General features: G+C 45.5%; 1 protein-coding gene across 4 annotated transcripts in view; it reads right to left on the bottom strand.

Annotated features, from left to right (window-relative positions):
- The window catches only part of nlgn2a (neuroligin 2a), a 165266-nt gene extending 145016 nt beyond the window's left edge, over positions 1-20250 (bottom strand). For 3 of the 4 annotated variants that reach the window (XR_004790306.2, XM_035626890.2, XM_035626893.2), the window contains exons 1-2: positions 19534-20250; positions 19227-19400 (exon numbers count right to left, since the gene is read on the bottom strand). The gene's annotated coding sequence lies outside the window, so the exon portion shown is untranslated. The remainder of the gene's footprint in view (positions 1-19226; positions 19401-19533) is intronic. The other variant, XM_035626892.2, reaches the window with a different exon arrangement.
- Between the last annotated feature and the right edge of the window lie 358 nt (positions 20251-20608).

Raw genomic sequence — 20608 nt, 5'->3', positions numbered from 1 at the left:
AATTAGCAGCTAAAAAAAAAAATACACTCAAAGTGAGATTACAGAATGGACTTACTATTATTCGAGTTACAAAACTGGACAGAATTGTGTCGTGTACAGTGTTTTGTGTTCAGACTTTTTTCACTTCCTCCCACTTTTCAGTCTCCAGTCAATCTCTACCTGGCACCATCAGCTTGCTCTTTACCCAGCACTGCCCTTCCCCCCGGAGACGGCCCGCTATTTGGTCCCTTAGATGGCTTAATTGATCCACTGATTGGCACAAGTGATGACGCTAATTGTGTAAACCCCATTGGTCGATGGCAGTCCCAGCATCATCAGCTCCGTATCGACTGGCCGGGGCCCTTCCCCTCTCACTGCCTCTGTGGGCAGAAAAGAAATGACAAAATTCTCGACTGGCTGACGTGCGCTGGCCAGGAGGGATAGCGGCGTCCTGCTTGGCAGTTACTGGACTGACAAATGGATGACATGTGGGCTTCTTTTTCAGAGCTGCTACTGCGCGTACACACGTCCGTTTGTGTGTGCGGTTCAACATGCAGTATTATGACTGGCACGACATCTGCCACATGCTCTTTTTGTCTCTCTGTCATCAGCACTCTCTGACTACTCAGCACAAATCCTGTTTACAGCCAACCTGCACATTATAGTCCACTTAGATGCGAGGTTCCGGAAGACAAACTGACAGTTGTAATATTCTGTTCAGGCCTATACAAAGTTCACATTTGCCATTTCATCAAATGTCATAGTCCAATGTAGAGTGGCTAGATAAAGTATTCAGCACCCTTCACTTTTTGAAATCTTCACTCTGTTAGAGATTTTAATTTGCGCACAGTGACAAAGAGTGTTGATGTAAATCTTTGCAAATGTTTTTCAAATCCCGGCATCTCTCATACCCGATGGTTTTCAGCCTTTTTTGCCGTTGCACTCCACTTGTTTGCTTTAATTGTCCTTGAAATGTGTCTCGAATGTGAGCGGAGTCCACCTGTGGCAAACAGAATTGATCGGACAAAGTTTAGAATGGCACGGACCTGTGCGTCCAAGATCCCGCAATTCACACTGCGCGTCGGAACAAAATCCACACCATGAAGTCCACGGAGCTCTTTGCAGACCTCTGCAATAAAACTGTGGCGAGGCAAAGATCGGGGGGTGAGGGCGATGAAATAATTTCTAAAGCTCCGGGTGTTCCCAGGAGCACAGTGGCCTCCATGAATGTGAAATAGAAGACGTTTGGAGCCATCAGGACTCTTACCAGAACAATGGAAGTGAATAACAGAGCTAACAGAGCTTCTGTAGTCCCTTGCAGAGACGGGAGACCCTGCCGGAAGGATTACCATCTCCACTACCACTCCATTAATCAGGCCTTTACGGAAGAGTGGTTAGATGGAAGCCACTTTAAGTAAAAGGTATACGACAGCCTCCGTGGAGTTTTGGCAAACAGCGCTTAAAGGACTGAGAGCACGAGGAAAAAGATTATCTGGTGGTCTGATGAGATAACAACCCCTTTGGGCAGAACTCTGTGAACACTATGTCCCGCCAGGCACTGCTGATCGCCTGGCTAACACCATCCCGATAGTGAAGCATGGTTGTGGGAGCATCATGAGATGATGGCGAGGCAGGGACAGGGAGAGTGGTCGGAGTAGAGGGCAGAGTGAATGCAGACAACACACAGCTCCAACGTGCACGTGACCGAAAAACTTGGGCAGCGATTCACTTCGACAACGACCCGGGGAGTATAACAGCCAAGACAAGGCTGGAGTGGCTTCGGGTCTCTGACTGGCCAAGTGTCCCAGGAAAAACCCGACTTGAAGATTCACAGACGTTTCCCTTCCAATCTTAGATGGAGAGGATACATGGGATAAACTGTCCAAATCCAGACATGCAAATTAAACATTTCTAAAAACCCGTGTTTCACTTTGGCATTATGAATTACTGACAGTAGACTGATGAGGTCAAAACGTTGTCCAATATTTTGTGTTGTGTGCTAAGCCAGTGGTTTCCAATTTAAAAGATCAAAAGCTATCGATGTTCAGACTCAACATGTATTAACATTTTTTTTCAACTGCCAACCGGGGAGACAGAGGTGAGCTGTTATGCTCTACGGTCGGGAGAAGGAAAATGTTGTATTGCAGTTTTACAGTATAAAGGAAGAGGACATGATCTGTTTCCTGGGAAAGGGAGGAAGACGGAGGAACCGAATTCTTTGACTGTAGTGTTAAGAAAAAAAAAGTGACATCTAACATTTTATCTCATTGCCAGACCTTAATACATTATTTCAATCTACAGCTCTGGATCTAAAGTTTGTTTTTAAAGCCCTCCAAATTCAAAATTTCACAGTGATCAAAGTCACAGAAAGTTAATATAATAACAGAATCAATCTGATTGCAATTATATTCCGTCACAGCTACTTTATACGATGTTTTCTGTGCTCTGTGACTGTTCAACTCACCTAACTCCCACTCATGTCTGGGTGGTCGCTTTTGATTACATTCAATTCCTTAAGAAATCATCAGAGGAACAGATGTTATGTAATCCCTTCTCAGTTTGTCTTATTGTATCTATTTTACTGTGTTCACTTGCTGTTGCTGAACAGCCGCAGCCTGCTGTATACGTTTTACCTGCTCTCTGTGTCTGGCACAGGCCCAACTCCCTCAAGTCAAAACAACAAAACTTAGCTTGCGAGTGTGCACTTTTAACCTCCAGCACATCCTATACTGTGACACCAAAATAATGTAATATCAAAATCAGAGTGATATTTCCAACGGTGGCGGAGCCCAATGCCACTCATCATTTCATATTAAGTGGTAAATTAATGGTTGTTCTGGGTGATTGTTATGGCACCAACTGAATGTGACCGTCAATTGAGACCCGTCCTATGACCAGACAGGCTATATCTCAACATCCATAACAATAATTTGTTTTGTAGCCTCTTTATGTTTTCAAATAGTTGAAGTTTGACCACCGGTTTGTTTGTTTGACTACTGATTTTACAGTCTTTCTTAAAATTTATAAATTCGGCAAGGCTGATAGAAGGTGTTTGCGATGTGGACACGCTCAAGGGCAATGCTGGAGTCACGCTGTAAAACCACAGTGCTGCACGTGTGTGTGTGTGTGTGTGTGTGTGTGTGTGTGTGTGTGTGTGTGTGTGTGTGTGTGTGTGTGTGTGTGTGTGCACTGATGTGCAGTATACAGTACTCGTAAACAACAAGGCAACACAGGACCAGACAGGACCCCAATCAAATCAATGCAGGTGTGTGTGTGTGTGTGTGTGTGTGTGTGTGTGTGTGTGTGTGTGTGTGTGTGTGTGTCTCTATGTGTGTGAATGAGTGTGTAGGCGAGCCAGATCACTGGATCAATCCACGGGGGGGTTGACAGAATAATGACCTGTCCTCTGTTTTCATCAGCCTCTCTCTCTCTTTCTCTCTGTGGACATATTCTCTACTTCTTTGCATGTGCCCCCTTTGGCTCTTGGCTTTTTCTGCTCACACACACCTTCTTCATTCATCTCATTTTTTCTCTCTCTCTCTCTCTTCCTGCCACAATGGTACAGGAATAACTCCCCTCCGTGTGCCTCTAATCTCACACATTTCCTCTTCGTTCCATCTTTTTCTTCGTCTCATCCACACTCATCCTTCGTTTCTCTTTTGTTGCCAATCGCCTTTCTTTTATTTTTTTCTTCTTTTTATAAAATTCTCTTTTCAAGCAACCCCCGCTCCAGCCGCAATAATTCAAACAGGCCTTTCTTTGATGCATCATTCATGGTTTTGTTCCCTAATGCACCCTGGATCTCTTTCACAGCCACACTATCAAATCTTCATCATCAGCTTTTATCTGGTGTTCCAGCTTTCCCCTTCTCACTCACCCACCCCCTCGTAATGTCTTGTCTTGGTTTCTCTTGCTACTGCTGTTGCTGTTGCTGCTGGTGCGTCTCTCACTTCATCCCCGCTCTTTCAACCCTTTCCTTTATGTCCCCCCCACCCCATCTCATTCTCATTCCCTTTCCCATCACTTTCACTTTTCTCTTCCATTTCTTACTCACTCAGCCACCCCTCCTCATCTTTTTCATACAACAGCAGCATCCCCCCTCCCTCCTCCTCCCCGTCCCACATGTCCCTCCTTTTCTCTCCCTTTCTGTCCGTCTGTCGTTCCCTGAGGTGAGTGGCTGAGTGCTAATGCCCAGGTCTCAGTAATGGGATAATCCTTTACATCCAAACGGCAGCATCAGTCGGTCTACAAGTCACTCTCTAAAAGCCATCCTTATCATTGAAATAGGGCTCTAATCGCACACCATTCACACACCAAAATGTACACATGCGGACACCAACCAAATGTCTCATCGTCAAGGCCCATGCAGCTGTGCTCCAGATCCCATTTTGTTTCTTATCGACCCAGCGCCATTATCACAGAGAACGTTCCTGCGCTGCATTTACCTGCAGATAAACATGTAGCCTATGGGATGTTTATCTTCCCCACACAGCAGTTCAGAAGCATGTATGTTGTGTGGCATGTCGGGGGAAAATGTATATACTGCAGAAGGCAGATATCCGGCCCAAGGCTGTTAAACTACAGTCACATCGGGCTTTTAGTGCAAGATGTATGTTATGTATTGGTGACAGTGCGTGCACAGAAACAGTCCAGTTATTTTGCTGCCGTGCATTTGTGTTTTTTCCGCAGTGTCAGTGTAAGGTGTTTGGAACCCTGATGCACCTATGCTGCTATGCAGACATACTGTATAAACACACACACACACACACACACACACACACACACACGTGCGTACTTAGGTCTATTCCTGCCCGGGCCTAAAACATCTGGGCTCACAAATGGCAGGAGCGTCCGGGGAGCGTCGATGTGTTGCTTTGCCTGTCCGTGTCCACCTGTGCCCAGGAATAGCTCTAAAAAAAACACAATCTCTCAGCAACACCTGCTTTGCTTACATAACCTCAAGCAGAGACCACACAGACACCAGCGGCTAGAATGGAGGAAGAAGAGGAGAAATGGATCAGGAAGTTAGGAAGAGCTTGATCCTGCGTGTATGTGTATATAAGTGTACATGTGACTCGGACTGTGCAATACGGGGATATATAATAATGTGGCTATAAAAAAATTATTTATTATTGTCTATTATTTCATATTTATCTCTATTATTCTCTATGATTTTGCCTCAGATCCCCCTCTTAAAGGCAATATTTTTCATCATTTTCCAATTTGCATGAAAACGGGGGGGCGGGGAGGGCGGGGGGGAGTGAACATGACACAGATCAGAATCATTCTGAGCAGAAGGAGTCACGCAAGGCAAGGATTCCCTACCTAAAAGAGGGGCTACTTCTAGCGGACAGATGTGTGGTTTGGGTTTAAAATCTGACATGGACCAGAAAACTGTACTTTGCAAATCATGCCGCAGAACAGACCCCACAACAGACTCATACACCACTAACCTATTTTACCTATAGACAAGAAACGTCAGACAGTGCAGAGATAGCGGACAGAGTGGGGAGTTCCAAACAAACCCCAACCTCAGACGTTATAAGAGGCACTGGTACACCACATGGCAAAGAATCACATAGATGGTAGGGGATAATGGCTGCAGTCACAACTTCCAACGACAAACGTCATGGTCCCGAATTTACAGGTCAAAAGGTATGAGTAATGCTATGTGTCATTATTTCAGTATGAAATGACCTCTACCGGAAGGAATATGAGATTTTGTTCATATCACACAGCCCTAGCTGGCAGGAATGAGAGGCAAGGACTGATGGCATGACTTGGTTTTGGCAACAAAAAAACTGTTTAGTGCAAATAAGCAGTCTCCAAGTCAGACCAGAATAACTCGTATGACCTTTCCGAAAATGATCCATGTGAGCCTGAACACACGGATAAGAGCTTTCATTTCAGGCAAAAAAAAGGGTAAGACTTGTGGTCTTCCTTAACCTGGTTATGCTTATGATACAACAATGGTCGTGGAAAAAGGAAATCCTACATTTATTGTCTGTAAATATTGAGCAGTGGACTGAAGTGTCAAAGTCAAACACTCTGTTACAATTCAAGCGCACCTTCTACTTGAGTAGTTTGGAGATAATTCCGGCATGCCATCGCTTGTTTATATTGGCTTGAGGTCACTTGCCAGGAAAATTTAAACATGGGTAATTGAGAGCTAGCTGAGACAAAGCGTTTACAACTTTCATCACACACACGATAACATTTCTGCACAATCTGTTCCTGTATTCCTTCGCGGATGGTTTGCGGGGAGCTGCTTTGTCGATTGCCAATCGACATGGAGTACAAACAAACCACGATATTAAACACAGATGGATAAAGAGCGGCGATGATATGAATGCACACAGTCAACCAGAATTAACATGTGTGATTGTATTATCCCACTTCGCCTCACTTCAGGTAGAGTCTGATGTGTTTCGATCCAACAGGGTACGATGCGACTTTTTTAAGAAACACAAAAAATGTCTCCTTGAAGACAGAGGTACTGAGGTGTAACGCCCTGTGAACTTGTCAATGTGCCTCACGCAAGTGATTGGTAAGTCAGTTATTGATGTAGCATTTTTCAAAACTAAATTGTACCACTTATAAACTATTGAAAGGAGTGTGTTATGTGATGTGGTTAAGTGTGTCAAGTGTGTTACCATGAGCCCTCGAGGTAGATTGCTTTAACACACTAGTCAGATATTTGCTGCCCGTTGTTCGGCTGACATGACCAAAAATCACATCTTTTTTGGCTCGGCCATGGAGCTCTGGCCGGGTATGAAAATGAATATCTCAGAGCTCAGATCTCACGACTCTCACTTTCCCCATGTACTTGGCTCTTCTTCCTTTGCATCGATCTCACCAGGATTCTTTCATACATTTCTGCGTCACAGTAGAGAGCCTCTTTATATGTTGAGGGGGCTTCACTTGTCGTCCATAATAGGGTGGAAAGAACCGACAACAGTCCCGCACCAGCTACTCCATCAAGTGAATGACGATGCCAGGCTCGTGCCAAGGTCTGTAACCATCATGCATTAGTTTGAGATAACATGGTAGGGCGGATGTTGGATTCAATTTAGTAAATAACTCTTCAACAGAGCATTGTGGCAGCAGGGAGGTGGTAGAGGCTAAATCTACCTCAACTCCTACATAACCATACAGTGAGTTTGTCTGATGGTGATTTAGGATGAAAAAGTTAAAACTAATAAGTTTTCTGAAAATATGGAACACCAGGAAAAAGACTGCAATAAAAAAAAGCCCTTCCCCATGTACTGATGCTGGGCGCTTACAGCTGGGGTTGTGTGGCTGACGTCAGCTGAACAGAGCTTTATGATGATGACTGGCTGCAAGTCATAATTTACCACCGCTTCACTGCTTCCAGGTTGAGGATAATGGCGGGGATTAAGGTACACTAGATGGAAGGGGGAAAGGTTTTCGAAGAACGTTGCTTCCTGAAGCCTGATCTTACAATGTACTTCGTACAGTAGCTCACATATGATATGAGGTCTTATTGGAGATAAGCTCTTCATATGCATCATCTAGCAGTGTGACAGTATGTATGGTCTTTTCAAGGTAATGCTTTCTTTACTAAGAATATTGCTTTCAATTATTTTAGATTTTTCAAGGACAAATAAATGATTTCAACTGAATGCACTATTATTTGATATATTAATAATCAATTTCAACAGTGATCATCATTAGCATTGCTGTTCCAACACAATTTTCATTAGATCAAGCTACTCCCCGTCTGATTGTATTGTCTGAAACGATGATACTTTCTAGGTGGAGCTCACATTACTAACAATTTTACAACAATGCAAACTAATAAAAATATTTTTTTTTCATTACAGCTCTAGCATCCTTAAGTCAGTGCAGAGGGAGAGTTTAATTTCCATGGAAACCGAAATGTAGAGGTGATGAGAACACTGGGTGTAATTAAGTTAAGGCTTATTAACAGTGTCCTGGTAATTAATAAATAAGATTCTTTATATATTATTATGAATAAAAACATGCTGACTAAAGGGCTGACAGGTATGCTAATCTCTGTAGACTGTCACTGACGGGATGAATTTTGGTTGGTGTTTAATGTGGCACCCACTCCTCCCAAACCAGCCCCATGAGACACTGTTGTCACTGACCTTGACTTGTAGAACCCTCTGGAACCATTTTACTCTCATACGCAAAACCACAATGTTGAACTTGTTCTCTGCTCAGCTCTGACTCTAAATCCCTGTCTGTCGTGACCGACCTTGAAGTCTGGCTTTGACAAGACAAATTATTATAGCATTACAACTGTTGTACAGAGAAGACTCGTGGGCTAGAGGGGGCACTTGGGAGATCAGATTTATTCCCAAAAACATATTTTCCCATTTGTAAGGTGCAGTGACAGCTCTAGAGAAATATGCCAGAGGCTAGTAAACCTGCGTGTGCCCTTGCGTGTGTGCATGTGCATGACAGCGCTGAGCCATGGGAGCCACAGGAGTCAAAAGTCCTGCAATGTACAACACAGTGTGTGCAGACAACAATGAGGACAACTCTCCTCTACCGAGCTTAGGGATGTCAAACTCCCCAAGATTTTGGGTGACAAAAGCCACTGCTCTGCCTCATGCTAAAAAAACACAAACATTTTGACATTTTGGATTAGGGGCATTGCCGTGTACTATACACATAGGGTTTATATTCTTTTCACCTGCTAGTTAACAGCTTAACCAAAGTGTGCTCCATGGTTGACAACGTAAGTTTCCATCACACTCCAAAGGTACTTGTGGAGTCACATCTGCTGTGCAGCAAAGCTATGATCCCTCACTGGCTTCTCTCCCCTTTAGTCACTTACCAATGTGTTGATGAAGCACCCAGCATAGGTGGATGGACCACAGCCGAGGAGTGAACCCAGCTCACTATGGTGATGGGTAAGTAAATTTCCTCTGTGCCACCCAGGCCCTACCTCATGTGAACTTCACCGTAAATAAGTCCTTGTCGCACTCTTAACAGGAAATATTTCTCTTAGATATGCATTCCCCTCTGCGGTTTGCCAAAGCATTTTGTTTTTAACTGACCTCCACAAGCACAAACATTGCTTTTGGCTCAGCGCAAATTCCCGTCCCTGGCTGTGGCCCCAGCAGGACACCTTGGGATGTGAATGAATTATGTGCCAGTGAGCCGAGCCTTTAAATCAAACCATCCAAGCACCCCGAATCAGATCATTGCTAGCACATGTTCCTGGTTCAGATCCATTTAGCTCCCCTAAACACTCCGTTAGGCGAGGAAAAAACCTGACAGGGGCCAAAGGATGTGACGCACCATGAGGCAAGGCTCAGATAAACATTACAGACACGGCAGAGGATAAGGGTGAAGAGGATTTACAGTGAGTGCAGGGGGAGTACAGCAATGGCTGCCAAAAGGATGAAAACCCAGAGGCTGAGAGGGAAACATGGAAAAAAGGAGGGTCTGGTAATAAGAAACGCAGTGAGGGGGCTATATGAAAAGGAGGAACAATGAGCACGGTTGTGGTAAAGGGCTAAGCGAGGACGGAACTTTTTAAGTGGTACAAATGATGTAAACAGGAAAACGAGTACAGAGGCAGGACAGAAAGGAATAGGCTAGAGGATGCTGGGGGAGAGGTGGGGGGTGGGGGGTCGGGAGGCCTCCTGCAATAATGATCTCTGAGATCCTCCTAATTGGGCAAATCTCTGAGCAGGAACCCTGCACCCAGCTCTGGAGAACAGGTCAGACGGAGAGCAGGAAGGGGAAAACATTTACAGACACAAGGGGGGTGCCATGAAAAGGTTAAGCTTTGTGAGTCTAATGAATTGAGGGGTTCTACAAGAGCAGTATTGACCTCCACCCAACTCCTTGCTCCCCACTGCCTTAATTCCTCTTTCCACACTCTCGGGTTTTCGCTAAACTGCGAATTCATGGGAGCTGAATCTACAGAAATTTCTAAAAAATACCTTTGGCTTAGGGTGGCCTGGGACCTTGTTTGTAACAGTGAGGCCAATGGAAAAATGGCTCTGGGTGAGGGGTGTGAGAGAAGGGGCAGAGTGCTCTATGAGGGCCAGTCCACTGGACTAATTTATGAGCATCCTGATCAATTGGTTAATTAAGTGGAGAGGAGAAAATTGAGAGGGCAGGGGCCAGTCTGAGCAGTCAGTGGCAAAGAAGAGAGGGGGTTGAGATGAAAGGGCAAATGAGGGGAGGTGAGGAGGGTGACAATGAGAGAGGTAAACAGATTTTGGCAACTGTAGATTTGGAGGATGTGGTGCCCACTGGGAGTCAAATTCCCTTAAGTGTGCCTAAAACAAAAATCGATTGACTGACCATGCAGTAATCCTCTGATAAAAATTTAGTAATGATAATGAACTACTGGCTCACCCGCTACTGGAACCGATACAACCCCACCTCTTCCGATTTGTCAAAGTCTTGCAAAATAAGATGTCAAGAACACAATCTACGGGTCAGTCTAGCAGAGACCTTTGGAAAATCAATTCAGATATGTACTTGTCAACAATTTCTCGATACAGGGAATACATGTGCTTGGCACATATACCCATCAACCGTACTGACTCAACACACACCTTTGCAGCCATTCTGTCTTCCAGAATGCGAAGCACGTTCTCGAATGCGGTGGGTAGAACTCATCATTTGAAATGTATTTATTCCCCACAAAAGGAACGAGAGAAAGAGGCCGTTGAACGAAAAAAGATGCCAAGAAATTCTGCTGACTTGCAGCCCTCTATATCAACTCCCCCCTTCTCCGATTCCCTGTCTTGTTTCCAAGTCCCTGGAGTTTCAACCCAAATGCAAAGAGATTGTTTCATGTAGGTACCAGGGGAGCGCCGGTTGCTTTCTTCCCAGGTCTTTGTCTTTGCAGAAACAACTGCACCCCACACCATTCGGACATCTAAAACCAACACACTCCATATATTCCAGCAAAGCAATCTCACCACTCATTAGCCGTTAGCACTAGCGTGTGATCAAGGTTACACTCCCTTACTCTGGCTAATTAAAGTGACAAGACCCTATCTTTCTTCCTCTAATGGTGAGCTGCTCCCTTCTTTATTTCCCGCCTTTATCTTATCTTATCTTAACATCCCTGCACCATTTAGTATGGTAGGGAGCGGTACATGCTCCTGACTCGTCTTTGTATCTTCTTTATTCCTACTGTGATCTCTCTTGCTTCCTAAATTCTCACATCTGTTACCACAAAAGTCTACATTCTTGTTTTGTTTGCACTTTTATTCCATTTTTCTTACACCTTAGGTAGATTCCAGGCAGTCCGAAGGGACATATGAAGGGCACTGCACAGGGAAGATGAGTCATTTTCACCGAGATACTGCAGCCTGAGGGTGCCAGATAAGTGAACTCAATAAAGTTCGGTACAAAGGAGAACATTGGCATTTATGTCATTTATGTTATACCCTGGTGCTGTGAGCTGGTGCCTGTGAAAGTATAGCCTGTGAAAATCTGCTCAAGTGGGGTGTCTGGTCTGGGAGTGATCCACACAGATTGGAAATTAGCCCCTCTATCCTGCAACCATTTGTCAGCAGAAGAATTGCTTCAGCCTTGAGAGACAGTGTGAAGAGTCACAGATGAATGATTCAACCAGCGTTGCATTGTTTTCTATGAAGGATAGGGAGGACAAACGCTGCATCCTTAAATATCAAGAGAAGAAAAAAAAAGACAGTGCCTGTACTTAAAATAAATCAAAGGAGAAAGGCGTGGCGAAGGTTTGGAAGCTTTTGCTCACCAGTGTTTGACCCTTTTACTGTGGTGTGTGTTCACGTGCACGTGAGCGTGTGTCGCTCTTCATCCTGAGGGTTGGTGTTTTCTTTGTTGATTGCGACAGTAACAGGGACAATCATTGCCTGCTTGGCATCATCGAGCGCAACAGCGCCGGTTTGCTGCTCATTCATCACTGTCGCACCTCTGCTTCCGTTCCCAACCACCACGTACACACAAATACATCCATAGTCTAGCAAGGACCTGTCAAATAAGAGACATCCTAATCCACAATATAACAACAGCCTTATTCTTTTCATTAGCATGCTCCATGACGACAACTATAGCGCAGCAGCTTAACAATGCATCAACCGGAGCTAGACAGCACACGGAAGTACTTGAAACGCTCCATTTGTTTAGAGGAGGAGGGGCTGGGACTCAATTCTTAAGGCAAATGAGGGGGTGATGTGCAACTGTACTCAAATGCACGCCTAAATGTCTGCAAAGGAGAGAAGGTAGAGAGAAGTATGCTGCTGAAAACAGCTCAGCCAACCCCCGTGAGATCGACAGCAGCAAGTAGTATCTCAGCATCCTCAAGTGCTGCCATTAGCCAGCAGCTCTGGCCATGCCTCAAACCGAAACAATGCAACCCACCGTCACTTATGTCAACACACGGACATCAAATGGATAACAGCCGAGCCTGTACTGTGGGACAGCCACTGGCTATATCACCACGGAGGCTCATTATGTTTGACTGACTGAGACCAGGGCTCTCTGTGTGTGTCTGTGTGTGTGTGTGTGTGTGTGTGTGTGTGTGTGTGTGTGTGTGTGTGTGTGTGTGTGTGTGTGTGTGTGTGTGTGTGTGTGTGTGTGTGTGTGTGTGTGTGTGTGTGTGTGTGTCTGTCTGTGTGTCTGTCTGTCTGTGTGTCTGTGTGTGTGTCTGGAGGGAGATACCCATGTTTTTATAACAACCCTCATCATTATACAGTGCAGCCACAATGATAGCACTTCAGCTTGTCGGCCAGCACAGCAACTACTTCTGCTGCTTCCTTTGCCAGCATTACCATTCACCTGGTCCTTTTCTAGCTAGTTGTTAGGGCTTCCGCTGACAGCTCATACTAATATGTGTGGTGGTGTGTCAGCCCATACTAATGTGTGCGCAGGGAAGCGGTAGCGTACAGCAGATATAAGGATTGCAAAATAGAGATGACGGTGTAATGTTGTGGATTCCCTCTGCCTTCTCTGTCTCCCCGTTGCGCAGTATGCTCCCTCACAGCTCGCTTCTCTGAAACACCCTCCTATTTGCTCTCCGTTGCGTTCCAGCGCTCTTTTCGATTTCTTGTGACACCCGCGGTCACTTGACTTTCCGAGCACATCCTCTCCTCCTCTCTGTGTAAGTGTCTGGGGGTAAGAGGGCAAGAATAGTGGCTTTCCAGGCGGCCTGTCTCCAGCCACGCTGACCCAGAGCTTGTTTGCAATGCTGAGGGGTTTACTGCGGGGTTCTCGCAAGGATGTGGACACTCCTGACCTTGAGATGCTGTCAATACTATAACTCACTCAATTTGTCTGCATTTGGCCATCAATCCCTGTTCATGGCGAAAAACGTAACACGGGTGAGGGGTTGTAAAACCGACAAATGTCAAAGATGCACTGCAATGTTGTGTTGCGGGACACTGTAATGAACAACAAAGAGAAACAAAAAAAGATATATTTTCCCCACAAACACATGTCCTGATGTTGCTGTGAGCTTTGAGTAAAATCCCTGGTCTATGAAAAGGACTGCAAAGGGGTATTAAGGGTATAAAATTAAGCACACAGGTACAATTCCCACGGATGCACTGGAGGAATGCAGCAGAGACCCCCGGCATGCCAGAGGGATGAGCTGCACCACTCAGGGCAACATGGATTCTGACTGTCAGTCAATTTGACTTGCCAGAAAGCAGGATATATTTAATCCCGGCTGTTGCTGACTCCAGCACTGTTGATTCCATCAAATCTATATCTCGCTTTCTACTCGGGGCCCGACTCCGCAACTCAGAAGCATGAAATCCCATTGTAGCCTTGCACCTCTATTATGAATGGAATTATTTGTTTAAAAAAAGAAAAAAAAGAGAAAAGAAAATCACCCAGCAGTGATTTTAATCTTTGCAGGGTTTTTTTCTGTTGTCAGAGCACAAAGCTGGGGAGTGCAGAGCTACATGCACCCTCACGCAATGTCAAACTTAAGAAGGGAGCTAGCGGTGCTGAGCTAGCCGATGGATGTTCTGGATGGTCTCTTCTCACCGTCTCTGTCTTCCTTTGGCTTTTATCTCTTTGAAGAAAAGAGGAGCAAGTGTTCATTGATCTTAGGTGGTGGTCAGCCTGGTTCTGGCAGGGGCTGGGAGGAGTGGTGAAGGGTTGCTGCTGCAGTTGGTTGGAGACGCTGGAAGCGAACATCAGGGTTTATTTATTTATTTATTTTTAAATTCTATCAAAATGTGTCCGAAAGTGTTCGACCTTGATCTAACCTTAATGAGCCCACCGGGGACGCCACAGCACTGTTCGCCCGAAGACAAAAGGAGAAGACGGAGGAAGAAATGTTTGGAGCGGGTCCAAAGAGAAACCGGGAGAGACAAGCAAAACAGTAGAAACTACTGCAACATGGAGAACAGAGACAGACAAAAAGAGAGAGCAAGGAGGAAGCTGAGACAAGTAATGGCTCAAACCCCTTGTCTCCATCTTGCACCCGAGAGAGCAAAGATCGCATTCAATGGGCAAAGAAAAAGAAGAGAGATGGGCCACAGTGGTGGGGCTGTGGGAGACGAGCGCTCTAAGAGAATCGCAACAAAACAGACGCACTGACAGGCTGTGCAGGGAAGATTGAGGAACTCGTCTCAGGGAACAACCCGCAACCATATAATATCATCTTTCAGCTTCCCTCTTTCAATAACTCTTAAGGAAAATAGCCAGATCAATAGCATTCAGCTCAATATACACAAAGACTACATGACTAAATGATAAATGGAGTGCATTAATATCGCACTTTTCTAGTTTTATTTACCACGCAAGTCACATTCACCCATTCACACACATTCATACTTTAGCATGATTTTCCTGCCACATTCATACTCTGCCATAAGCAATGGCAAATTAGGGGTTAAGTGTCTTGCCCAAGGACACATCGGCATGTGGACTGGGGGAAGCGGGGATCAAACTGCCCACCTTCTGTACACTGAACTGATGCTTTTTTTTCCCACTGCAGAAAAAGTAAAAAAGACATCTTAAATGCTTAGGTTTGCAGATTGTGACAATAATAATAAAATATTTGATCATAACGATTTCATGTCAGGATTCTGCGCAGCACCCGAGAACATTGTTTACTGAGCTTTATCATAAGGGGGGGAAAAAATGCATCACACAGCAATTTGGATGTTGCAGCAGTCGATATGATGATGTCAGTTCTTCCTTTTTTGCTTTTTGATTAATTCTGCAGCTTTGATATAAAACGCACACATGCCAGCCCAATGAAAACAATACACGAAATTGAGGTTTAAAAATCTTTGCGGGGCCTTATCCGTCTAAAAAAGATGCTGCCATGGCAACAACACACACTCCTTGCTAAAATAGAAAAAGAAAAAAGAAAAATGGAGCCAGGCTTCCTTTGAACCGAATGAATGAGTCGGCTACAAATGAATTGAGAAGAGAGACAAATGAATACATGAATGAGGAATAAAGGCAGTACAGGAGTCATGCAGAGTATATGGTGTTGGCAAAAGCGTACACTCTTTTTGCAGTGGAGGAACGAAGTCCAAAAGTCAATTCAATTTAATAGTGGCGAGCAGTTGCCTGCAAATACATGAAAACAACTACATGTTAAAGACTCTGTGATTGCATGGGGCCGCTGGGGCCAAAGGAAGATACATACATATATTATAGAATTATTCCAGTTAAAGGTTGTATGCATGATATTTGCTGCCACTAGATGTCTCACTACACCACCATCATCTCGGAGCAAATCAAATTCTTCGTCGGCCACACCTCCGACCTCTCTAAACGCACAATGACAAGCACAACTGAATTAAGTTCCCATGTGTACATGAGAGCCAATAAAAATAAGCAATCCAGCCCATGGCCACAATGCCGTGCCATGTGCCGCGGCACCGCTGGCAGCAGGCCAGTTAGCAAAGGCAAGATTTGCAGAGCAAATTCATTTCGGCAGCTCACTCAAACTTTGTCACACCTACAATAACCGGTCACTAATGAAAACAGACACGTAACATTATGTACCCATCATAATGTAACCATACGCACAGAGGAGAAGACAATATTTACACTGGTCTTTCTTTTATAGTTTCTTCGTTCGAGGAGATTTGGAAGGTCGCTTTCACCCGCGGTCCTGCATACTGGACTCGTACGAGGGAATGGGACTTTATTCTCCTTTCAGGACACCATTAATCTACTATATATTTAATCAGATACTAGTTGTTTACTGCTATATAATTGTTGAAATCTCATTTATTTTCTACTAGAGAAGCAGGTGATGGAGTTTAGAGCTGCAACAGTGAATCGATTAATTGATTAGTAATCGACAACTAAATTAATCGCAACCTATTTTGATAATCAATTAATCGGTTGAGGTAGTTTTTATGAAAAAATAAAAGTCACAATTCTCTGATTTCAGCTTCTTAAATGTGAATTTAGTTTCTTTGCTCCTCTATGACAGTAAGCTGAATATCTTTGGTGTGTGGACAAAACAAAACATCATCTTGAGGTCTGGGAAACATGGTCGACATTTTTCACCATTTTTTGACATTTTATGGACCAAACAACTAACCGATTAATTGAGAAAATAATCTACAGATTAATCTATTATGAAAATAGTTGTAGCCCTAATGGAGTTTATTAGTAACAAAAATGTGGTCACAGCAAGACTAACATGTCATAGATTAAAATGTTGAGCATATACTCTGAGCCAACTGATATATATTTCTCTGTTACCTCCCAAACGCAGGCCTTCATTAAGTGTGTGTCTGTCCGACCCGGTCAACTTTCCTAAACAGATCCATCAAATGTGAAAACAGGGTTCCCCACAATTATTCAATATCCTGCCAATTATACAACTGCTAACTGTGCAGTTTGTCACACTGGAGCCTTCAAGGTGAGGCTGAAAAGTAGAAGACAAATTTGTGCAGTTTGGGGGGGAACATTAAATTCCGCCGGCAGTTCTGGAAATAGATTTATCTGCACCTTCAAACAGAAGTAAGGTATGAGCGACAGCATCTCCCTGAGGACTTGTATGTTCACCCAGCCTTGGCTTTACTGATTTTAAAGAAAGAAATTCTCCGGCTTTGTTGAACAAACATTACATTTCAGCCGCATTCCTCGCATGAGTCTCCACAAAATTCACGTGAACGAGGCATGTTGACAGCGGTGGAAGCGGATCGTTGCCATGGCTACCGGAGGAGCGGAAGAACTGGAGAAGCCACCCGCCTCATTTAAGTCTTGTGTATGGGAGCATTGTGGCTTTTCTGTAAAATTCCTGTCGGGAATGGAGCGGTGTGAGAGAGAGTGAGAGAATTCACCCATTATGTGCGGTGCCGCTTGCAGTGTCTCGATTTGATAAGTAAGTGTAAAGACGAAGTCTCCGTGTGTTCTTTGCTTGTGCGACGTGAACATCTCGCCCTCCCCGTCTGATTTCGTGACTCAAGCCTCGTTTTGCACTTTAAATTAGTTTTTTTGCATGTTTTATTATTTTTTTAAAACACATTTGCTCTTTTGCAAACGGAAATGATGCACATGTCGATTTACATGCAGAGCGGGTAAGTGAAATCAGTGCACAAGTGTTCACTGAAGACGCACGTGGAGGCACATTCTGCTGCCAGGTGAAAACAGACGTTCTGAGAGCTGTCCACTTGTGATCCGATCACTCAGCTCGCATGTTGCTGCCAGTTGCAAACTGGGGGTCAGTGTCGCTGATTTACCCGCAGTTAAATATAAAAAAGTGAGGGACAAAACGAGCCGCCGTTCAATGGAAAAGTGCGTAGGACTGTGCTGGCCATTCCAACCCAACCCTGTCACAACGCTGGCCGGCATCTGTTGACTGCTTAGTGACCCACACTGGGAGCCATCAATCTACCCAACAACACGCTCCGAACTCCTCAGTCCCCATCTGCCGTCCAGCTTTGCTGCACCTTGCCTGGGATGAATGGCACCAAGCATTGGTTTTCTACATTCTTTCTACACGCTGCATGAGCGCTCTACCTTCCAAGGGTCTTCAGTTTCCAGCCCACCGCCGTCAAGATGAATAACAACTCCTCTGTGGCAACATCTATTTAGCGCAAGGACAACCATACATGTTTCTTCATTAAAAGGCTTTCTACCCACAGAAGAGATGTCCCTATATCCTATGCTCTATAGGGCAGGCTAGCTGCCTGAGCCAGGGGGAGAGGGTGAGCTGAGCTGAGCTGAGCTGAACTGAGCTGAGCTGAGTTTTGTTCGCTTTCTCGTCGCCGCAGATAAGAACAGAGGTCCTCTTGTCCCTGTTGAATTCTATCATCTAGCAGGGCCTGCCGATCCGAATGCCCCACAACACCAGCCACAGCATATAAATGCTCCCCATTCTTCGTGCTGTGTGTGCATGTGTGTGTGTGTGTGTAGGGGTGCTTTTAGGGGAATATGTTCTCATGGCCATGGCGTTTCCTGGGGTCTTTCGAGTATAAAGACCCCACGAAATGACGCTCCTATCAAGTTGAAGGATGATTTCACCATTGAGGGGGACCTTTGTCCGTGTGCATCATTCAAAACATCCGTCTGCAACACAGGCGGGTTTTGCCTGCTAAAATTTCCCCTTTCACTCGTGTCCATTTCACCCCAACGCCAGACAAATGCGAGACAACGCAAAAGCGAAGTAATGACCGCCACCAGTGGCCGACAGCGGGGCCCTCAGATTGAAAGGCTTCACAATTCTGCACGTTATAGGGGGGTCAGAGAAATGAGCTGAGGGTCACTGAATGGCAGCCTCTGTTTGTCCCCTTTCGCCAGAGGAGCTCTGCGTCCAGGTCCTCATTAACGGTACAGGGGACGCAGCTTCTCCGGTGGAGAGGAGAGGCTTCATGCCCCGCACTGAAGCTCCAAATCCCTCCCGACAAGCTCGGACAATCGCCGCTCAGCAGGTTCACACGCATGACACACGCACCAACACGCACATGCTGCCAAAAGAAAATACAACAGATTGGCCAAAACAAATGACATGTGATGGGCCCATTTCGACTGTTGCTAGTGACAACACGGCATCTGAATTAATTCCCCCCCCCAAAAAAATATTTCTTCTTCTTAAGAATTGCATGAAGGAAAACGAACAAAAAATAATAACGGCAGATTCTAAGAGAAATGCAATCGACATTTTAGTCCCAATTCGCTGATTGTCGCCTTCCTTTAATGTAACCTTTTTCAAAATGTGAGACTAATGCAAATCAGGAGTAGCTTGGATTTTGCAATAATAGTAAAAAAAAAAAATGTCAACGAGATCAGAATTGACCATGCAAACCTCAGCCTACCTGTTAGATGTATGGCTCCAGATTCCCACTGATGACTCTCTTTTTTTATTTGGTTTTTGTATGCTGTTTCCTTTCCTTCCTCTCTCCTCCTCCTCCTCCTCTCTCCTCTCTCCTCCTCCTCGTCCCCTTCACTACACCTTCCTCCAGAGCCGTAAAATGTCAGGCGAGCAAAAACTGTGCCAACGAAAAACATCAATTTAAAATTTGAAAAAAAAAAAATAATTAAAAAAGGGATTACTAAAAATAAAAAAAAATAAAAAAGAAAAGCAGGAGCCCCCCCTCCCCCTCCCCTCCCGGTAAGCACTACCTCGTTCAGTCCAGCCGGGCCGGCAGGTGGGTCCTCATGACCGGAGACAAGGACCGTGGAGACCGACCACCAACCGGGATGGAATGGAGCTGCATCACACACGCGTGCGGCGGGATGTGGCCGGAAGCCCCCATCCGGGCAGGCGGGCTCGCCTCGCTCTCCGTCCACGCAGCGGAAGGAAATATAGGAATTGATTTGTCGCCCGACAGCCCGGTTCGCCTCGGGAGGAGAGTCGGCTCTTTTTCAACAAAAAATAATAATAACCCCCCCTCCTCCCCCGCCAAAAAATAAAAAAAAATTAAAAAAAGAACCCGGACGTGTCTGCGGGGCTCTCGGCTGATTTGACAGTTGCTGTCACCTGTGTCGGATCAGTGGTCGCCGGGTTGTTGTTGTTTGTTTTTTGGGGGAGGGGTTTTGTTGAGCGTTTAGTCTTGTTTTGTTTTTATGTTTTGTGGTCGATAAATCCCCGATAAGTCCCGCTGACGGACGGAGAAGATCCGGGCAGAGCCTCGGTGACGGCGCGGTGCTCCGGTGTAGTCTTCGCGGGACGACGCTGCTGATGCTGCCGCCGCCGCCGCTGCTGTGCGGGTGCCCGTGACCGCCTCGGCTCTCCGAGGCGCGCGCGTGCGCGCGCACGCAAGCTCGTCGTCGTCCCGTCCCCCCCGCCGTGTGACGCGCGCCGCAGTGTCCTCCCCAGCAAGCCGGTCGCCTTGGCAACGCTTTCTTCTGACCTCAATATGGTCGCTTCTCTTAAAAAAAAATACCCCCCCCCCCAATTTTTAAAAATTAGTGCGTCGCGTTCACCTCAGCCTGAGCCGCGCCGACAGCACTGTCGCGTTCACTCGGTGGAGAAAAAGAGATATTAATCCGCTCTTCCGCGCGTAGGGTGTCGTGAGGTGGGTCTCCATCCTCTCCTGCAGGGGACGGATGTGGGAAATTTGTGCTGAGGAGTTTGCATTTTTTCGGCATCCCTCTCCTCCGCTCGCGTCCGGCCGGCCAGCTCTGCATCAGCATGACGTCAGAGGACGTTAAAGTGATACTAACCCTCCTCCTCCTTCCCCCCATCCCTCATCCA

This window comes from Scophthalmus maximus, chromosome 2 (assembly GCF_022379125.1).
Source record: "Scophthalmus maximus strain ysfricsl-2021 chromosome 2, ASM2237912v1, whole genome shotgun sequence".
NCBI classification, from domain to species: Eukaryota; Metazoa; Chordata; class Actinopteri; order Pleuronectiformes; family Scophthalmidae; genus Scophthalmus; species Scophthalmus maximus.
Note: the sequence above shows the minus strand (reverse complement) of the source record. Positions and strands in the feature narration are given on the sequence as shown.